The sequence below is a fragment of the Cetorhinus maximus genome, chromosome 30, assembly GCF_964194155.1.
Source record: "Cetorhinus maximus chromosome 30, sCetMax3.hap1.1, whole genome shotgun sequence".
Lineage (NCBI taxonomy): Eukaryota > Metazoa > Chordata > Chondrichthyes > Lamniformes > Cetorhinidae > Cetorhinus > Cetorhinus maximus.
Window position 1 is genome coordinate 13059955 of NC_135908.1, and position 18164 is coordinate 13078118.

The window sequence follows — 18164 nt, forward strand, 5'->3', positions numbered from 1 at the left end:
ACACTTGCATCCTATGCAACGTCTGCAACATTGAAATGAGGATGATCAATGAAAACAATGAAAATACAAAGATGGGAGTATGGTGTACCAAACTATCGGTCTAGTTTCAAGTTTTACAACAAGAATTCACCCAGTGAATGTCATGTTTCAAAGGTTTCTGTACATCACAGTAAAATGTCCAAAGGTAACACTCTCGCCTCTGTGCCAGAAGGCTGTGGGTTCAAGTCCATAAGACCATGAGACATAGGAGCAGAAATTAGGCCATTCGGCCCGTCGAGTCTGCTCCGCCATTCAATCATGGCTGATAAGTTTCTCAACCCCATTCTCCCGCCTTCTCCCCGTAGCCTTTGAGTCCCAATCCAGCACTTTGTTCTGGCTGACACGCTGAGTGCTGCATTGTCAGAGGGGCTGACTTTCAGACGAGACCTTAATCTGAGGCCTTATCTGCCCAATTAGGTGGGTGTAAAAGATCCCGGGGCTCTCCTTGAAGAAGGTCAGGGGTGTTATGCTCCATGGCCTGGCCAATATTTATCACTCAACCAACATCCCAAAACAGGTTACCTGGTCATTATCACTTTGCTGTTTGTAGGAGCTTGCTACATTCAAATTAATTGCAATGTTTCCGACATTGCCAGCACTCCTGCATTGATTGCACTCCCAAAGTGCTTCACTGGCAGAAATATAATATCAACACTCACTGAAAATGAATGTTTAGACATTTTGTTTGATATTTACATTCAATTGGGGAAAAAAAGAGATCTTCACTGGTATAATCTTAGCCCCTCATTATTTTTATCACACAAGTACTAAGTCATCGATCAAGTGTTCCCAGTAACTGTGCCGCAGGGATTGCTAAAGAAATTAACAGCTCCCAAACCTGATTATCCAGCAATTTCAATCAATGGACACAAGATTGGATGCTGTGGGCCCAAGATTTCCCAACCAATGCATCCAGCAAACATATGGATATCCGTATTGAGGAATTGGCTCCTGGGGGTAATGTTTGCTGCTCCACATCCAATCTCCAACCCTGTAGGGAATTATTTGATGTGGTTTTATTGGAAACAATTTTGGAGCAGTGGGTGGAAGAGTCACAACAGAAGTATTAAAGTCACTCCTTGTTTTGGATGTCGACCAATGCACTCAGTGATTTGCAGCCTTTTTCTCTCTGTTATTTTTGAATTGGATCCAGTTTGATCCCATTAGATCGATGTACTCACAACTGGATGTTGGCACAGTCTGCCTTATACCCAACTGATTCAACTAGTGTCCATTGTGAGTTCTTCATCGCAGTTCAACTCGGTTTGTTCAAAGTGGAAATTACCAATAAGGACCAATGAGCAACATCAATCAGATATCACAAAATCTGAATGGAGAGGCCAGTTACAATCTTTAGCCACAAGTGGACATGGTGGTTAACTGTGGTAAAACACTGGGGAGAACCCATTCTTTGGGAGAGTTTGTCCTGATCGACATTTTAAGCAGCTGCAAGGACTCAAGGATTGTATCTCCCTTTACACTGGTTGGTTAGCTCAGCTGTCTAGATGGCTAGAGTGTGGTACAGATTGGTACCAGCAGCAGGGGTTCAATACCTGTCCCAGCTCTGGTAGCCCATGGAGGGGTGCCCCTCAAACTATATGACCAATTGTCTCCCTTTAATGGAGAGAGTGATGCTTTGTGGGCTAATTATCTACCTACCCTTACCTCTTTATCTTTCCATTATCAGTTCTGAATTAGGACAGAAATGTCTGATGACTCGAGGTCCATCTTGTTGACTGATTTTTAGGTGAGGGAATGGGGGTGACTTTTAGAAGGCAGCAAATAACTTTCTTTGTTTCCCGCCAAGCAGCTGGCATGATTGAGAGATGGGGGAGGGGCGGGGGGGTGGGAGTGGGGGGTGGGTGCGGCGTGGATGGGCCTGCAGCTAGGCACCAGAGATGAGGGGGGCAGAAATTGCAGAGCATTGGGAAGGGGAAGCGGGCAAGTGATTTCAGGGGTAGATATCGCACCAGGCTGGCATCAGATCCTGAGGATGGGTCTGGAGGTCATAGCAGTGGGCGGGGGGGTGGTGGGGAGGGGAAGGCTGAGGACGAGGGGAAGAATTCATGCTCCCCCTGGCCCACAAGCAGTTCAGGAAAAGCACTTAGCTGTTTGAACTGGCAGTTCTCCAGCTCTAGGAAACCAGGCCGACAGCTGTTAAATCCAAAAGGCTGCTAAAATCTGAGGCACGCAGCCTCATATAAATATTATTATTAATGATTAGAAACAAGGTTACTCGTCTGCCTAGGGTTAGGTTCCTTAATTCTGAGATCTGTCTGCTGTCCTGGAGAGGTTAAAATTCTCCCATAATTTCACTCTGAACTTTTCACAGGAGGGATTTAGTGTAGGCCAAGGGGTCTCTCATGCCAGTTGTTGAGCTGGAGGGGCCCCTGTGTTGCCTCTTTTTTGGGAAGGCCCACCCTATTAAGTTCCAATCAGGCACTGAACTGGGCAGTGGCTGGCCTTCGCCAGGATCAAGGACCCCCAGGGTCAGAAGTCCCGCTCGCCAAGAGCTGCTGGCCAATCAGCAGCTCTGCACTGCCAGGCAGCGCCACTGTGGAAGCAGTGGCTACAGCTGGTAATGCATGTACCCGAGGCCCAGGGTCGCTGAGGGACCAGGCCACAGTTGCGTTGGAGAGGTGGTCAGTAGGAAGGGAAGGGGGTGGTTTTTAGCAGGCCTCCTACTTCCCAATACTAGGTCTCCCAATCAGACAATGAATGCCTTTGAATGAGGGTCCCAGAAGCCTGCAAGCAACCCCAACAGGATTTGCTTTTTGGTCTTTCCCCTTGGCAACTTCGCCGCTCATTGCCTGGTGAATACTAGCAACGGCAAGATGAGACCTTTAGGCCAGACTTCTTGCCACAGACTTAATAGGAGTAGAGGTGGGAATGCAGCGAAGTCACCGCCCTCCTGACCAATTATTGTAAATGCTCCCCCCATCACCATACTCGCCACACAGGAGGGCATTAAATCCCACCCCTTAATAGTACAAGATTCGCCTTCTAAGAAACAAAGAAATAGCTTGCATTCATATAGCACCCTCAGGATGTCTCAAGGCACTTCACAGCAAAGGTACCAGTATGACAAAGTACTATTGAAATGTAGGAAATACAGCAGGCAAAGTGTGCACAGCAAAAATCAGTGAGGGCATGTTGCTCACAAAAAGAAAAGAGGCAAAGACAAGAGGAGACTCCTAGTAAGGGACAACCCCTTAAAATACAGGCTAGTTGGTCACCCTGCAATAGGGAGAGATTGTCGAAGCCGCGTTAATCTCCATTCATGCAGATACAATCTCAGTAAAGAAGATTGCAAATTTGCAAATGTAATCAGATATCAAAACATGTCCAGAACACATTAGAAATGATAAGGCATGAACACGAGTTGAAAGCTGCAATCTAATTTTAGTGCTCAAATGATGCTTATTACCCTTTTAATTGGCTGGTGGTGTCATCTTCACAGGCACCAATCCATTGCTCTATGATTCCAGCCAAGGCCTCATGGACCGTTTTAGTTAGCTAAGGACTGCAAATGGCTGGGAGAAACAAAGATAGTTGCAAGGTAGGCTGATGATATCTCTTACAGTGGCACCATTCATAGCTTTCCTCTTGTTGATATTGCCATGAGAAATTTACATTTAAAATTGATTCTGACATTACGCTGAACTATGCCAAACAATGAAGCTGAAGCACATTTGTATTTTGAAACTTTCTTTGTTGTTAGTTGTCAGCCATGGTTCAGCTACCATAGTTAACCCTCTTACCCCTGACTCAGAAGGAAATGGATTCAAGTCTCTGTTATAGACTTGATTTTCCAGGCAATTTTTTTTGGTGGATACATTGAACTTTATTTACAAGATAGCAGCAGCAGTTACACATGTGCATCAAACTCTATAACGACAGAATAACTCCCTCCTCGAGGTTTCCTGCGCTGCTAATTCATTGGTTTACACAGATCATGTGATCTTACAACTTTTATTCTTAAAGCTACAGTCCTAATGTTCATCAAAACTATAATTACTACATTAACTTTTCTGCACTTTTTGTATTTATAAGGATATTTATCTCATGACATTACAATATTTACACTTGTCATGAAATTACAAGTTCAGTCGTTCAGGTGGATTCCTGATCAGTTTAGAGCGTTGGAGCTCCGTGAGTTCTGATTCTTTTGCAGGAACCACATTCTCCGGAACTGCATTAACATCAGGTACCTCATTAGGCACAGGCAGTTCAGTGTCTTCCACTCCGATAGAGACATCGGGCATGTCTATCCTTGACTGAGCAACTTCAACAGGAACCACAGGTTCAGCAATGGTTACAGGTGGAACATCATTTTGTTGGGGTATCTCCCTTCTTCTTAAACGATCCACGTGCTTACGGGTGATCCAGCCCTTCACTTCCACGTGGTAGGACAATAGTCCGGTCACAGAGCTTACTTTACCAGGTAACCACTTTGATCCTCCACCGGAATTCCTTACATATACTGCTTCTCCAACAGGAAATTGTCACTCACAACTATACAAATCGTGAGTCGCTTTTTGGTTCCCTTGACTTTTCTCCACCTTCCCCTCCAAATTGGGACGTATCAGGCTTAGTCTTGTTCAAAGACAGTGCCTCATCAGTAATCCCGCAGGTGTTGCATGTGTCGTAGTGTGGAGGGGTTTGTTCTGCAGTGAAATAGGAAATGAGCAAGTTTAGTTTCCAATGACTCACCTGTTAACTTTTTCATTCCCGCTTTAAAAGTTTGTCCTGCTCTTTCCACCAGCCTGTTAGATGACGGATGGTACGATGCAATCTTTGCATGGTTGATACCATTTCGACTGACAAATCTTTGAAATTCAGCGCTCATAAATGCAGTATCATTATCTGAGACGATTACTTCTGGCAGTTCATGGATGGCAAAGCTTTGGCGTAGTTTTTCTATAGTAGCGCCTGACATTGGCGACTTAATGTCTAACCACTTGGACAAGAAAAGGACCGACAGTATCTATGTGCAATCTCACCCAGGGTCTACCAGGCCACTCCCATGGGTATAATGGGGCTGCCACCAGCAATATGTGCCCACTTTTGTGACAAAAACAGCGCTCCACCTTTTTAAATTGCCAATTGTTAGGAGTATGTTTGTTTCTGTGTCGATAAAAATTAGTTTTCAAATTTGCAACTAAGCTGCTTTCTCTAATTTTCTGTTAGCGGGGGTTGTTTCCTGCTTTGTGTCAGAGTCCTAGCTTTTCGCACCACTTTCGGCTGACCGTTCCTGCCCAACTAGGAAAATGGCACCATTTTGAATCACTTGTGCATCCCTCACAGCGCTTTCCATGGCAAGCATTATTTTTAACATTTTCTTAAAATCAAGATCCATTTCAGCCAGCAGTCTTCACTGAATAGCATCCTCTTGCACGCCACAGACCAAACAATCCCTGAGCATATCATTCGGGGTTTCACTGAAATCACAACATTCCCTTAGTTGTTTTAATTTCGCCACATAGGTAGCAATGGGCTCCCTCAGGGTTCTATTCCATGAATTGAACCTGAGCACCTGCATTATGACTGAGGGCTTGGGTTGAAAATGTTGCTTAACATGGTCTATTAATTCACTTAAAGTCTTTGAATCTGGGGCACTGGGGGCCGTCAAGCTTCGAACTAAACTGCTTTGCTTCCACAAATACTCAGGAGAATCGCTCTCCTCTTTTCCTCCCCTGTGGTTTTGTTGGTTTGAAAGTAGAATGCAAAATGTTCTAAATGTTGAGACCAGTCATCTGCGGTTGGTTCAAAGGGATCGATTCTGCCAAACTGCGGCACCTCAGATGACTATATCTTCCTTTCTTTTTAATTATCTTAGATACTCACAATTGCTGGATGAGGAACAGTACCAGATCTGATTTATCCTCAGCTACAGTCCTAACATTTATCAAAACTAATTACTACAGTCTCACTGCAGCATTCTAGGCTGTTACTCCAGTGCAGTACTTCATGTAGTACTGTATTAGGGTCTGGCACATATAGAGTTAACATGGGACTGAGTACAGTACCGCCCACACGGTGATGTAAGAGAACACATGACCCACACCTCAGGGTAGGTCTAGTGTTGGACAGAGCCGTGTGCACGAGCAAGCATGGAGACAGCTCCTTGCTTGAACCTTTACTCTCTATATATATATATATATATATAGTTCTTGTAGTTACAAATACATACAGTTAACCTACTTAAGACTACAAAGACTTTATTAAGATGTACCGAACAGTATTCAACACCCTCAACACTGAGTGCTGCACTGTCGGAGGTGCTGCCTTTTAGATGAGATGTTAAACCATTGCCCCATCTGCCCTCTTAGGTGGATGTAAAAGAATCCATGGTATTATTTTGAAAAAAGAGAGATGATTATCCCCAGTCTCCTGGCCGGTATTTATTCCTCAATGAACATCACAAAAACAGATTACCTGGTCATTAACACATTGTTGTTTGCACAGATTGGCTGCTGTGCTTCCTACATTTACCAGAGACTGTTTACTCTGAAGCACTTTGGGAAACCTGAGGTCATGAACAGTGGTATATAAATACGAGTCTTTCTTTTAAAACCTTTTAACATCTACCCCTTGATCTTGAAATTACTGGAGCACAAATTTCTTTTTCTGTGATTTTAAGAGGGGCACTTGCACATTTACTTTTAATGAGTTAACATCGCCACAGGAGTAAATAGGCACCATGATTCCAGATGGATGAAGCTCCCATTTCACAGTGTGGTTAAAGGTGCTGTATTTCATAAAATCTGCATAGGAAATTTGAAAGCTGTGTTTTTTTTTCTAACCTTGCACTTTCAACAGTATGCATTACTTCTCTTCTACATTGAGTTATTCTGGTATCTGTGATGTAAATATAGAGGATTACATAGTATATATGACACAGAAGCAGGCCATTCATCCCAACCAATCTATGCTGGTGTTTAAGCTCTGCTCAAGCATCCTCCTATCTTTCCTCATCTAAATCTACCATCATAATCACCTATTCCCTTCTCCTTCAAACACTTATCCAGCTTCCCCCTTAAATGTGTCTATACTACTCCCTTCAACCAATTCCAGACTCTCGCCACTCATTGGGTGAAGAATTTTCTTCTGAATTCCCTATTGGATTTCTTGGTGATGATCTTATATTGATGGCCTCTACCTTATGTTGTTTTCCACAAGAAGAAACATTCTCTCTGTATCCAATTTTTCCAAAACATTTTGTAATTATTAGGTCACCCCCCCGCTTTCTTTTCTTGAAAAAAGGAGAGGCCCAGTTTATCAGTACTTTCCCGATGTAGATACCCGTGCATTTCTGGCACCATCTTTGTAAATGCAGATGACCCCTCTCTTCCAGGGTTTAGTTACTCGCAGGGGCGTTTGTCATAAAGTTTGAATCAATTCTGTTCGTGTTTTAACACATTTGTTGAGAGGCTCACATCAAGTTGGGATGATGAATTTCGATGGACAAATTTCACGTAAATATGTGTCTGCATGATTCTCTAAATGCACCAATAGGTTTATTGTAAATATCATAGACATCAGTTTCATCTCCTTGGCATTTTATTGTACAAAAATTGTGTTGCGAACAATTAAGCAATGCTTGCACCCCAACTCTAAATAATCAAGTTTATCACTGGGTGATCTATTGTGAAAGAGTAATCAAGTTCTCGAATTAAGTGCAGAAGATAAGGCTCATGCATTGTAATTGGCAAATATTCAAGTGAATGGAAAACTGGTATTTATATAGAACCCTTCATGACCTCAGTGCTTTACAATCAGTGAAGTATTTTTGAAATCATTTTGGAAACTTGCAATGAAGGAAACAAGGCAATCGATTTGTACACAGCAAGCTCCCACAAACAGCACTGAGATAATGATCAGTTCAATTTAGTGAAGTTGCTTGAGAGTTAAACCTTGGCCAGACACTGTGGAGAACTTCCCTGTTCTTCTTTGAGTAGTTCAGTGGGATCTATTCCATCTACCTGAGAGGGCAGACCTCCGGCAGTGTAGTACTCCCTTGGAACAGCACTGGAGTCAACACTGAGTCAAGGTTGACGCCTTAAAGAACCAATTTTCCCCTTTGCTGAGAACATGAGGCCAACCAGTTGGACCTTAGTAATCTTTTCACACCTCCACATTTCTATGTAACCTAAGTATTCCCATCATTTAACCATAACACTGAGTTCTATCAGTGCAAAAGATAATTTCAATAGAACCTTAATTCAAAGTGGAATTTTGTTTTATTCTTTCATGGGATGTGGGTGTCACTGGCAAGGCCAGCATTTGTTGCCCATCCCCAATTGCCCTTGAACTGAGTACCTTGCTAGGCCATTTCAGAGGGCAGTTAAGTGTCAACCACATTGCTGTGGGTCTGGAGTCACATGTAGGCCAGACCAGGTGAGCTTGGCAGATTTCCTTCCCTCGAGGGCATTAGTGAACCAGATGGATTTTTATGACAACCGATGATAGTTTCATGGTCACCATTACTGCGTCTGGTTTTCAATCAAGAATTATTAATTGAATTTAATTCCAATAGCTGCCATGCTTTGAACCCATGTTGCCAGACCATTAGCCTCCATATGTGTGTGTATATATATAAAGAAAGAAAAAATATATGTATGTACATATATATATATATATATATATATATAACTTGTATGTATTTCACTACATCCCGAGAAAGTGTGAGGTCGTACACTTGTTTGCAGTCATCGTATGCCTTTGTACACACATACCCAATGAATAACTCTCAGTGCATCTGTAATTAAATTGTATTTTGGTAACGAAGGTGCAAAGTCATTTTTTTCTTGGTTTGCATCCTGACAGACGTCTGTTGTCATGCTTTGAAAAAGTGCTGTAACAAAACCAGTGGATGGGTGCACATTACTGAGTCCATTGGCAGCTTCCTTAGCACCAGACAATAGAGCTGTCAGATCTATAATGGGATGATGTGAAGTAACCTTGGACCATTCTACAGGAGGAAAGAGATCAGAGCATGCAACTAATCTTGGCAAATCATAAAATTGAAAACTTGTTAACCTTTCATTTTAATTTTCCCAATAACCCCATCAATCTTCCGTTTGGCAACATTTAACAGTCTCTGATGTTTTTAATGTTTGTTGACTTAGTTTAAAATTACCAGTGGAGGAATGCACTGCCTGGCGTGATATACTAGTTGGGTCCCACATTAAATTGCTGGGTTTTGCTGAGTTAAGTATTGTGAGCCTCGAGTTGGTTTGCTACAAGTGCTTTAAGTGTCCCCGGACTCAGGAAGCCAGGGTTCCCACTCCAGATTCCGTTGTCCGGTTAGCGAGATTGGAGCGAGGTATGGTGTCAGAATGAGATTATAATGGCTTCCATCACAATAACCTTCCAACGCAAACTGCCACAGCTCACATAGGATGGCTGTCCCTCGATTCGAGGGTGACGTCTGCTCAGGGCCGCGGGTTTCTTCCGTGGGTCTTCCGGTGACCGAGCAGGCCGATTCTCGTCCCTCAGATCTTTGGGGCACAAGGGGGCAGAACGTCCCACCAGGTAGTGGGGTCCAGAGTGCAAGATTTGCTCCCTTTTCTTCCCTTCTCTGCCTCCGCTCCGCCCCATCATTAAGGCGTTTGGTCTCAAACGTGATGCAGCTTGACGGACACGTTGAGGCCATTCTGAAATATTGGTAGAAAGCTCCTCCCAGCCTTTATATCAATGCAGCCGTGCTTCAAGGAGAGCTTCAGGATGCCTCTGAAACGTTTTGTTTGTCCTCCCTTGGAACGTAACAAAGGTCATAGTGTACAGAGCAGTTGTCATCACCGCACTCCTGTACTGCAGTGAGACCCGGAACTGTGCATCAGCAACACACAAGAGCGTTACAGAAATCTATCAGCAATGCCTCCGCCGCATCCTCCAGATTCAATGGGAGGACCAATGTTAGCGTCCTTCTTGAAGCCAGCTCCAGAAGCAGTCACATGTGAAAAACGGTAAGGTACAAAGGGCCTTCCGGTAGCTATAGAAGAATACTTCAATGTGAATTAGCTAAGGAGGAAATAAAATTAGAAAGCTCAAGCAAAAAGACTGACTCAATTGGTGCTTCTGCTGGCCTGTGGTATAATGGTGGCACTATTAACGTGGCGGGCTATTTGTTGACAGTGGGTTAGTTGAACTGAATGGCACAAGTTGACTGAACAGAAGGGGCTTCAGCGCTACATTAGATATGATGGGAAGGGGCAAATTCATAGGAAAATAACCCATAGAGTAAATGAGGGAAAGCTATTTCTCTGGGCTGGGGCATCGGTAACCAGAGGACGTTAGTTTAAGGTAATTGTTACAGGTGAGCTGAGGAGAATTTTTTCAAGACAGCAAGTTATTATAGTCTAGGCTGTGTTCAGTGAAAGGGCGGTGGAAGCAGATTCAACAGCAACTTTCACTAGAGATTGGACAAATACTTGAAGGGGAGAAGGTTTACTGGGACAACGAAGAAAGAGCAGGGGATGGATTTTAGCTCCATATCGAAAAGCAGAATACTGCGGATATAGGAAATCATAAATAAAAGTAGAAAAAGCTTGAAATACTCAGCAGGTCAGGCAGCATCCATGGAGAGAAAAACAGAGTTAATGTTTCAGGTTGCATGGACCTTCCATCAGTTCTTTCTCCACAGACGCTGCCTGGCCTGCTGAGTATTCCCAGCATTTTCTGTTTTTAATATAAGGGATATTGGAGGCATGATTAGGTTTGGAGTAGCTGGGGTCGTTCTTCTCGGAGGGAAGGAGGTTGAAGGGCGATTTGAAAGAGGTGGGCAAGATTGTGACAGGTTGACCTAAGGCAGGCAAAGAAACTTTGTTCCCAATTGGTTGATGGTACAAGGACCAGGGACAAGGAGACATAGATTAAAGGTTTTGGGCAAGAGATGAAGGGGATGGGAGGGCGAGGGGGAGCGGGATTGTGAGGGTGGAACGTGAGGAAGAACATTATTACACACCGAGTGGTAATGATCTGGAACACACTGCCTAGGAGGGTGGTGGAAATGGAGACCGTGAATCCTTTCAAAAGGAAATTGGATGGATGGGCGCTTGAGGGGAAAAAATAACTTACAGCACTACAGGGATAGAGCAAGGAAATGGGACTGATTGGATTGCTCTAGAGAGAGCCACCATAGACTCGATAGGCCAAATGGTCTCCTTCTGTGCCATCATGACTCAATGGCTTTATGACTGTGACTCTATGGGCTGGATTTCACACAACCTCCCACCCACTCGCCCCACCACCGTGAGTGTTCTCATTGGGAGGGGGCATGTAAAATATGTCAGAAAGCTAGCCCACCACCTTATCACCCACCCCCAACCTGGTTGCAATAATACGTGGTGGGGGGTGGGAAGAGGGTGGGGCAGCAATGGATAAGACACCCACTGCCCCACATATCCTTAGGCCTATTAAAGGTTAAGTGGCCAATTACTGCCCACTTAAGGTCTTCAATCTGCGTTCACTGTCATAATGCAGTGGGCAGAGGTGGTGCGGGGGTGGGCGGGGGTTAAGGGGTGAGGGTCATGAAGACCATTTTTCAAGTAGCTTTGTTAAAAAGGTGGGAAAGGCGTGGGGCACATCATTCAGGGGGTGCCCTGTGCTCATTGGGTGCATCACCCCCACGATGTTACTCACCCCCCCCCCACTTTATTCCCCCCCCCCCCAACCAGGCCTCCAAAACAGGTTCCATCCTCCCCCCTGCCTCCCCCTCACCCGCCCCAACCCCCTCCCTAGGCTCCCCGATCCATTCCCATCCAAAATCCAAGACTTATCTCCCTGAATTTAGCTGAGCAAAGAGACGAGTCGAAGCTTTTGGTCTTGCACTCATCAGGACACTCCTCAGGAATACCAATATTAGGGGAAAACAACAATTTACACTGAGAAGAGCGCGCTGATTATCTCCTCCCTGGTCCTCTTGATCCTGGGGCCTCCTGGCAGTCCCAGCAGCACCCACCACTGAGTTCAGGCACTGCTGGGACTGCCAGAGCTGCTGGCCAATCAGGTGGCTGGCAGCTCTTGAGGGTGGGACTTCATCCCACTCGGGGGTGGCCTTATTCAAAGTTGGCCACTAGTAACCTACTTCCTTCTGGAGAGAGGCACCGCCCCTGTAACATCCAGCCCTACAATACTTACTGGATATCTCTACCAAAGATACAGCACAGACATGATAGGCCGAATGGCCTTATTCTGCGCTGTCTTCTATATTCTGGTCTAAGAATCCAATTATAGATACCGTTGATGGTCATTACCGGATGAGGCAATAATGTTTACATGAATCCACGCAAAACAAGTGGGGGATGTAGCACTGAGCCTGGAGCCTATTTTGGTATCAGTTTTTATTCTTCATGCCTGTGAGATATTTTTGCGACGTATTTTTGCGTGGTGAGGCGGGTTCTCCCTCCGCCCGGACCTGAAACTCCAGTCGGTCCCTTATTCTGCCCAGTGACCCGCGATCAAAAATCAATCAGCCTTTTAAAATATAAAAACCGTCTCAACCTCTCGCCACGCGGATTCGCTGGGCAGGATTTTTTTCCCCCTCGTCGGGCCTGAGAGGGAGAAAAATAACGCGCGATGATGTCAGGCGAGCGTCCCGACGTCATCGCATGCTCGCGCGATATTTTGGTCGGCGGGCGCGCGCAGGAGTCAGCATCGCGCCCGTCGACAATTAAGCCCATTAATTAATTAATTGATAGAATTGAATAGGATTGGATTTCTCCCTGCCCGTCAAATAGGCCAAGCGGCCTTCGCATTTTTTGCGAAACCTCATCCACGGGCGGGATGAGGTTTCGACCAGTAACGTTTAAAAAAAAAATCTTTTAAAACCCATTTTTAACAGGTCCCTGCTCATGTGACAGAATCCCACGGGGGGGGGGGACACGTTTTCCTTGTTTTTACAATCGTTTATTTTTAAGGTTACAAATCTTCAGCCCCCTGAGGCAGCTCTTGTCCTTCAGGGAGCTTCCACTGAGCGCACCCCTCCGCGCGCATGCACTGACTTCCGCGCTCGCCCTCCTCCCTCCTCTCCGCCCACCCCCCAGCCCAGGCAGCGCTGAGCGATTCAGCGCGCGATTCACGCCCGCCCGACGAGGTGAAAATCCTGCCCGCTGATCGAAAGCGGAGCTTCAACTTAGAATGACCGTTAGTCACAGCAACGTTTATACAGCTGTGTGAAGGGACGCTGTTTGAATTCTTAAATCAATGATGCTGAATGAGTATAACTAAAATTTTACCTTGATAACTAGATAGAATATTAATGCTGACCCTGTTGATCCTCCATACTGGAAGGAAGGGTCATCCTCTGTGACAAACCCTTTATTACTCCCCTATGTTGTGGTTTGGAGTTTTATAGGGTAAATTCATTGATTCCCCCAAGTAGTGGGGAGATGGTGTCGTGGTGATACTGTCACTAGGCTAGTAAACCAGAGACCCAGCCTAGTGTTCTGGGGCAAGGTTTCAAGTCTCACCATTGCAGCTGGTGGAATTTAAACCCAATTGATAATCAGGAGTTTAGGAGGAAGTGGTGGCATAGCGGTAATGTCACTGGGCTAGTAAACCAGAGACCCAAGGCAATGCGGAGAAGCGTGAGGTGATGCACTTGGGCAGGACAAACGAGGTACGGGAACACACGGTGAATGGTAGGACCCAGGGAAGTACCGAGGATCAGAGGGACCATGGTGTGCATGTCCACGGGTCCCTTAAGGTAGCAGGACAGGTAGATAAGATGGTTAAGAAGGCATATGGGATACTTGCCTTTATTAGCCGAGGCATAGAATATAAGAGCAGGGAGGTTATGCTGGAACTATATAAAATGCTGGTTAGGCCACAGCTAGAGTATTGCGTGCAGTTCTGGAATCTGCATTATAGGAAGGATGTGATTGCACTAGAGAGAGTGCAGAGGAGATTTACCAGAATGTTGCCTGGGCTGGAGAGTTTTAGTTATGAGGAGAGATTGGATAGACTGGGGTTATTTTCCTTGGAGCAGAGGAGATTGAGGGGGGACATGATTGAGGTGTATAAAATTATAAGGAGCATAGATAGGGTAGACAGGAAGGAGCTTTTCCCCTTGGTGGAGGGATCAATAACCAGGAGGCATGGATTTAAGGTAAGGGGCAGGAGGTTTAGAGGGGATGTGAGGAAGAATTTTTTCACTCAGAGGGTGGTGGGAATCTGGAACTCACTGCCTGAAAGGGTGGTAGAGGCAGAAACCCTCATAACATTTAAGAAGTATTTGGACGTGCACTTGCGAAGCCATGGCGTACAGGGCTATGGGCCTAGTGCTGGAAAATGGGATTAGAATAGTTAGGTACTGGTTTGACCGGTACAGACTCGATGGGCTGAAAGGCCTTTTTCTGTGCTGTAGACCTGTCTGACTTTATGACTGTAATGCTCTGGGGACCTGGGTTTGAATCCCAACACGGCAGATGGTGAAATTTGAATTCAATAAAAATCTGGAATTAAAAGTCTGATGATGACCATGGGCAGGATTTTTCAGTCCGGGGGACGTGCGGTGAATTCGGGCGTGTATCCTGACGTTATTGCGCTGACTCACAATGTTTCGTTTGGTGGGTGCGCCGGAGTTGGCTGCGCACCCGCTGACATGTGAACGGCCTATTAAAGCCATTAAGGAAGTGATTAAGATTATTGTTAACCCTGCCCGTCCAACCTTAAGGTGGGCGGGGCAGGCGAAAATGCCAAGCGGCCTTCACGTTTTTTAGGAAACCTCATCCACAAGCGGGATGAGGCTTCCTAAAGCTTTTATTAATTAAATGAAAAATTTTTCCAAAATGTAAAAACATGTCCCATCACATGTGACACGGTCACATGAGGGGACATGTTTAATTAAATTTTTAAACCATTTATTTAATAATTTCAGTAGCGCTTCATTCTCCCTGAGGCAGCTCCGTGCCTCCGTGAGATTGAAACGCTTTTTCACGCGCCCCGACTCTCCCTCCTCACCCCGCCCGCGCAGGTAGAGCTGAGCGCTATGGCTCGTGTCTTAAAATGGTGGCGCGGAACCGATCGCGAGCAGCTTCACGACCACCCCCCCACCCGCCCGCTCCCGCTGAACCCGCCCGCCGCCTGAAAAATTCAGGCCCATGAAACCATTGTCAACTGTTGTAAAAACCCATCTGGTTCAGCAATGCCCTTTAGGGAGGGAAATCTGCTGTCCTTACCTGGTCTGGCCTACATGTGACTCCAGACCCACAGCAATGGGGTTGACTTTTAACTGCCCTCTGAACAAGGGAAATTAGGGATGGGCAATAAAAGCTGGCCTTGCCAATGATGCCCACATCCCCATGAACCATTAACCACTCAAGGCTGTTCCACCTTTCCATACATCAAGGCTGAGCCGAATCCCCATTCCATTAAACCATGTTGGTCCTGTAACCCTTAACACCGTCACCCAACAAAAATCCATCAGCCTCAGTTTTGAAACTTCCGGCCGACTCCCCGTGCCTCAACCTTTCAGAGGCCGGAATTTTACAACCCCCTCCGTGTGGGGGCGGGACTGTAGAATGCGGCGAGCCGTTCTAAACCCCACTCACTTTGGGGGGGGGGGGGGGGGGGGGACACCATAAAATCCCGCTGGCGTAAAATGCTGCGCGAAAGGGAGAATTCCGAATTTCCACTACTCTTTGTGTGAAGAAGTGTTTTCTGGCATCACCTCGCTCCAAATTTAAGGTTATGCATCTTTGTTCTGGAGGCCAATGAAATGAGGCACAGCTTAATTTAGCTTTCCTTTATGTTTTAACCTCAGGAAAAAAAATCATATTACTGTTTATGACAAAGTAGAAGGTTTTCACAATCTATAATTGGCAGCAGTAAAGCAGGGCCATTCTTAACTCTGGACTGGAATCAAGGGGCAAAGTGGGTAGGGACTCTCCCAGCGACCCCCAGGCTGTTAGGCCAGGCAGACCTTAAACCCCGCCCCCCACCCCCACCAACCTCATCAGCGATTGGCCTCATCCCTCACTCCCGGGAAGCCGGTGAGACCATCGGTGGGCAGGAATCGAAAATGGCGGGCAATCGGGGTGGGGAGGGTAGGGTCAGCAGTAGCTGGGGAACACATGGAAATGGGATGGGGGCGCTGGGAAACTGACTAGTGCACGGACCAGGGACGGGCCAAGGCCCGAGGTATCCACGTGGGCCCTGAAGGAACAATCCTGCTCACACTGCCCACTCCCACTCGCGCCCGCTGACCGGAATATTACACGTCATTTTACGCTTGTTTGGGTCGGGCTCGCATTTGCCTGGCAAGCAGAAAATTCCGCCCTAGAGCACAAAATCAATGTTGACATCTGTGCAGTAACAAAGAAGTGTTGGACAATCGGAGATGCTGTCTGGTGGCTGATGCACATCAGCCGTGTCTCAGTTAATAACACTCACACCTTCCAACCAACTTCCACTGTAGGATTTGAGCGCAGCAATCCAGGCTGACGCTCTATTGCAGTACGGAGAGAGTGCTACACTGTTGGAGATGCTACATTTCTGACAAACTGTTAAAACAGGACGCTGTCTGTCCTCTCCAGTGGATGTAAAAGATCTCATGGCACCCTTTTGATGAATGAGCAGGGTTGTTCTACTTGATGCCCAACGAACATCACTAAAAAGCAGATTACTGGTCATTATCTCATTGCTATTTGTAGGACTGTGTTGAGTGCTAATTGGCTGCCTCATGTCCTACACTTCAAGAAGGACTTCATTGTTTGTGAAAGCTTGGTACGTCCTGAGGTCATGAAAGATGCTGTAGAAATGTCTTTCTGTGTTTTTTTTTCCCTGGTCTATATTGTTCATTCACTGGATGAACTCAATGTATAAGGCAACACTGTTAGTTTATATTAAGTCATATAAACAGGCACACTTAGTCAAGGAGAACAGCACAGTGTTACATATAGCTCCCAGTTACGTTTTCTGATTATTTGTATTTTTGTGTTGCATTCTACAAGGTATAAAGGTGCCCTGATGTACATTGTTAGTATAAATAATTTATCAGCATATGCTGTAATTGTGAATTATTAATAGCAAATTACACACCTTAAATTATTAATGTTAACAACGCTGTCATGATTATGGCATTTATCGTGTTATACGATCCTACAATGTCAACAAGTTTTTCTGAAAATGCATGTCTTCCAATATTTAGCTCTGTTGCAGAAGAGGAAAAGAGTTTGAGTGGAGAGTGATGGATATTTGGGAAACCACCTGACTGGTTCCTCTGATTGTCAGAACAAAACGTGAATGGATTCAGTTAATCTTCCGAATTCCCACATTCATTCGCAGTGCATTCGCGTTCCACAAGTGGCTTTTCATTCGTTCTCAGGATGTGGGCATTGCTAGTGAGGCTGGAGTTTATCGCCAATCCATAGCTGCCCTTGAGAAGGTGGTGATGGGCCTTCTTGAACTGCTGCAGTCAGGGTGGTGAAAGTGCCCACACAGTGCTAGTAGACAATGATCTCTAGGTTTTTGGTGCAGTGATGATAAAGGAACAGCAATGTATGGGTTGTGCCTTGCAGCGGAACCTTGGAGGTGATGTTGCTCCAGAGCAGCTGCTACCCTTGTTCTCTGAGACTGTAAGTGTTGTAGGTTTGGGATCGGCATTGCACCCAGGCTGAACCTGGAGTTAGAATCGGACTTCATGGCCTAAACTAACTCTAGCAAAAATGAGACTCACTCCTCTAGGGAATCTCTCTCTATGTATATTTGGAAACACCACGACCTGCAAGTTCCCCTCCAAGTCACTAACCATCCTGTCTTTGAAGTATATCGCCGTTCTTTTACTGTTGCTGGGTCAAAATCCTGGAATTCCCTTCCTAACAGCACTGTGGGTGTACCTACACCACACGGACTGCAATGGTTCAAGAAGGTAGCAAGACCTCCTGCACTCTTCATTGAACCAGGGTTGATCCCCTGGTTTGATGGTAATGGTAGAGTGGGGGATATGGCAGGCCATGTGGGTAAAGATTGTGTTCGAGTACAATTCTGCTGCTGCTGATGGCCCACAGAGCCACATGGATGCCCAGCCTTGAGTTGCTAGATCTGTTCGAAATCTATCCCATTTAGCACAGTACTAGTGCCACACAACACGATGGAGGGTATCCTCAATGTGAAGGCGG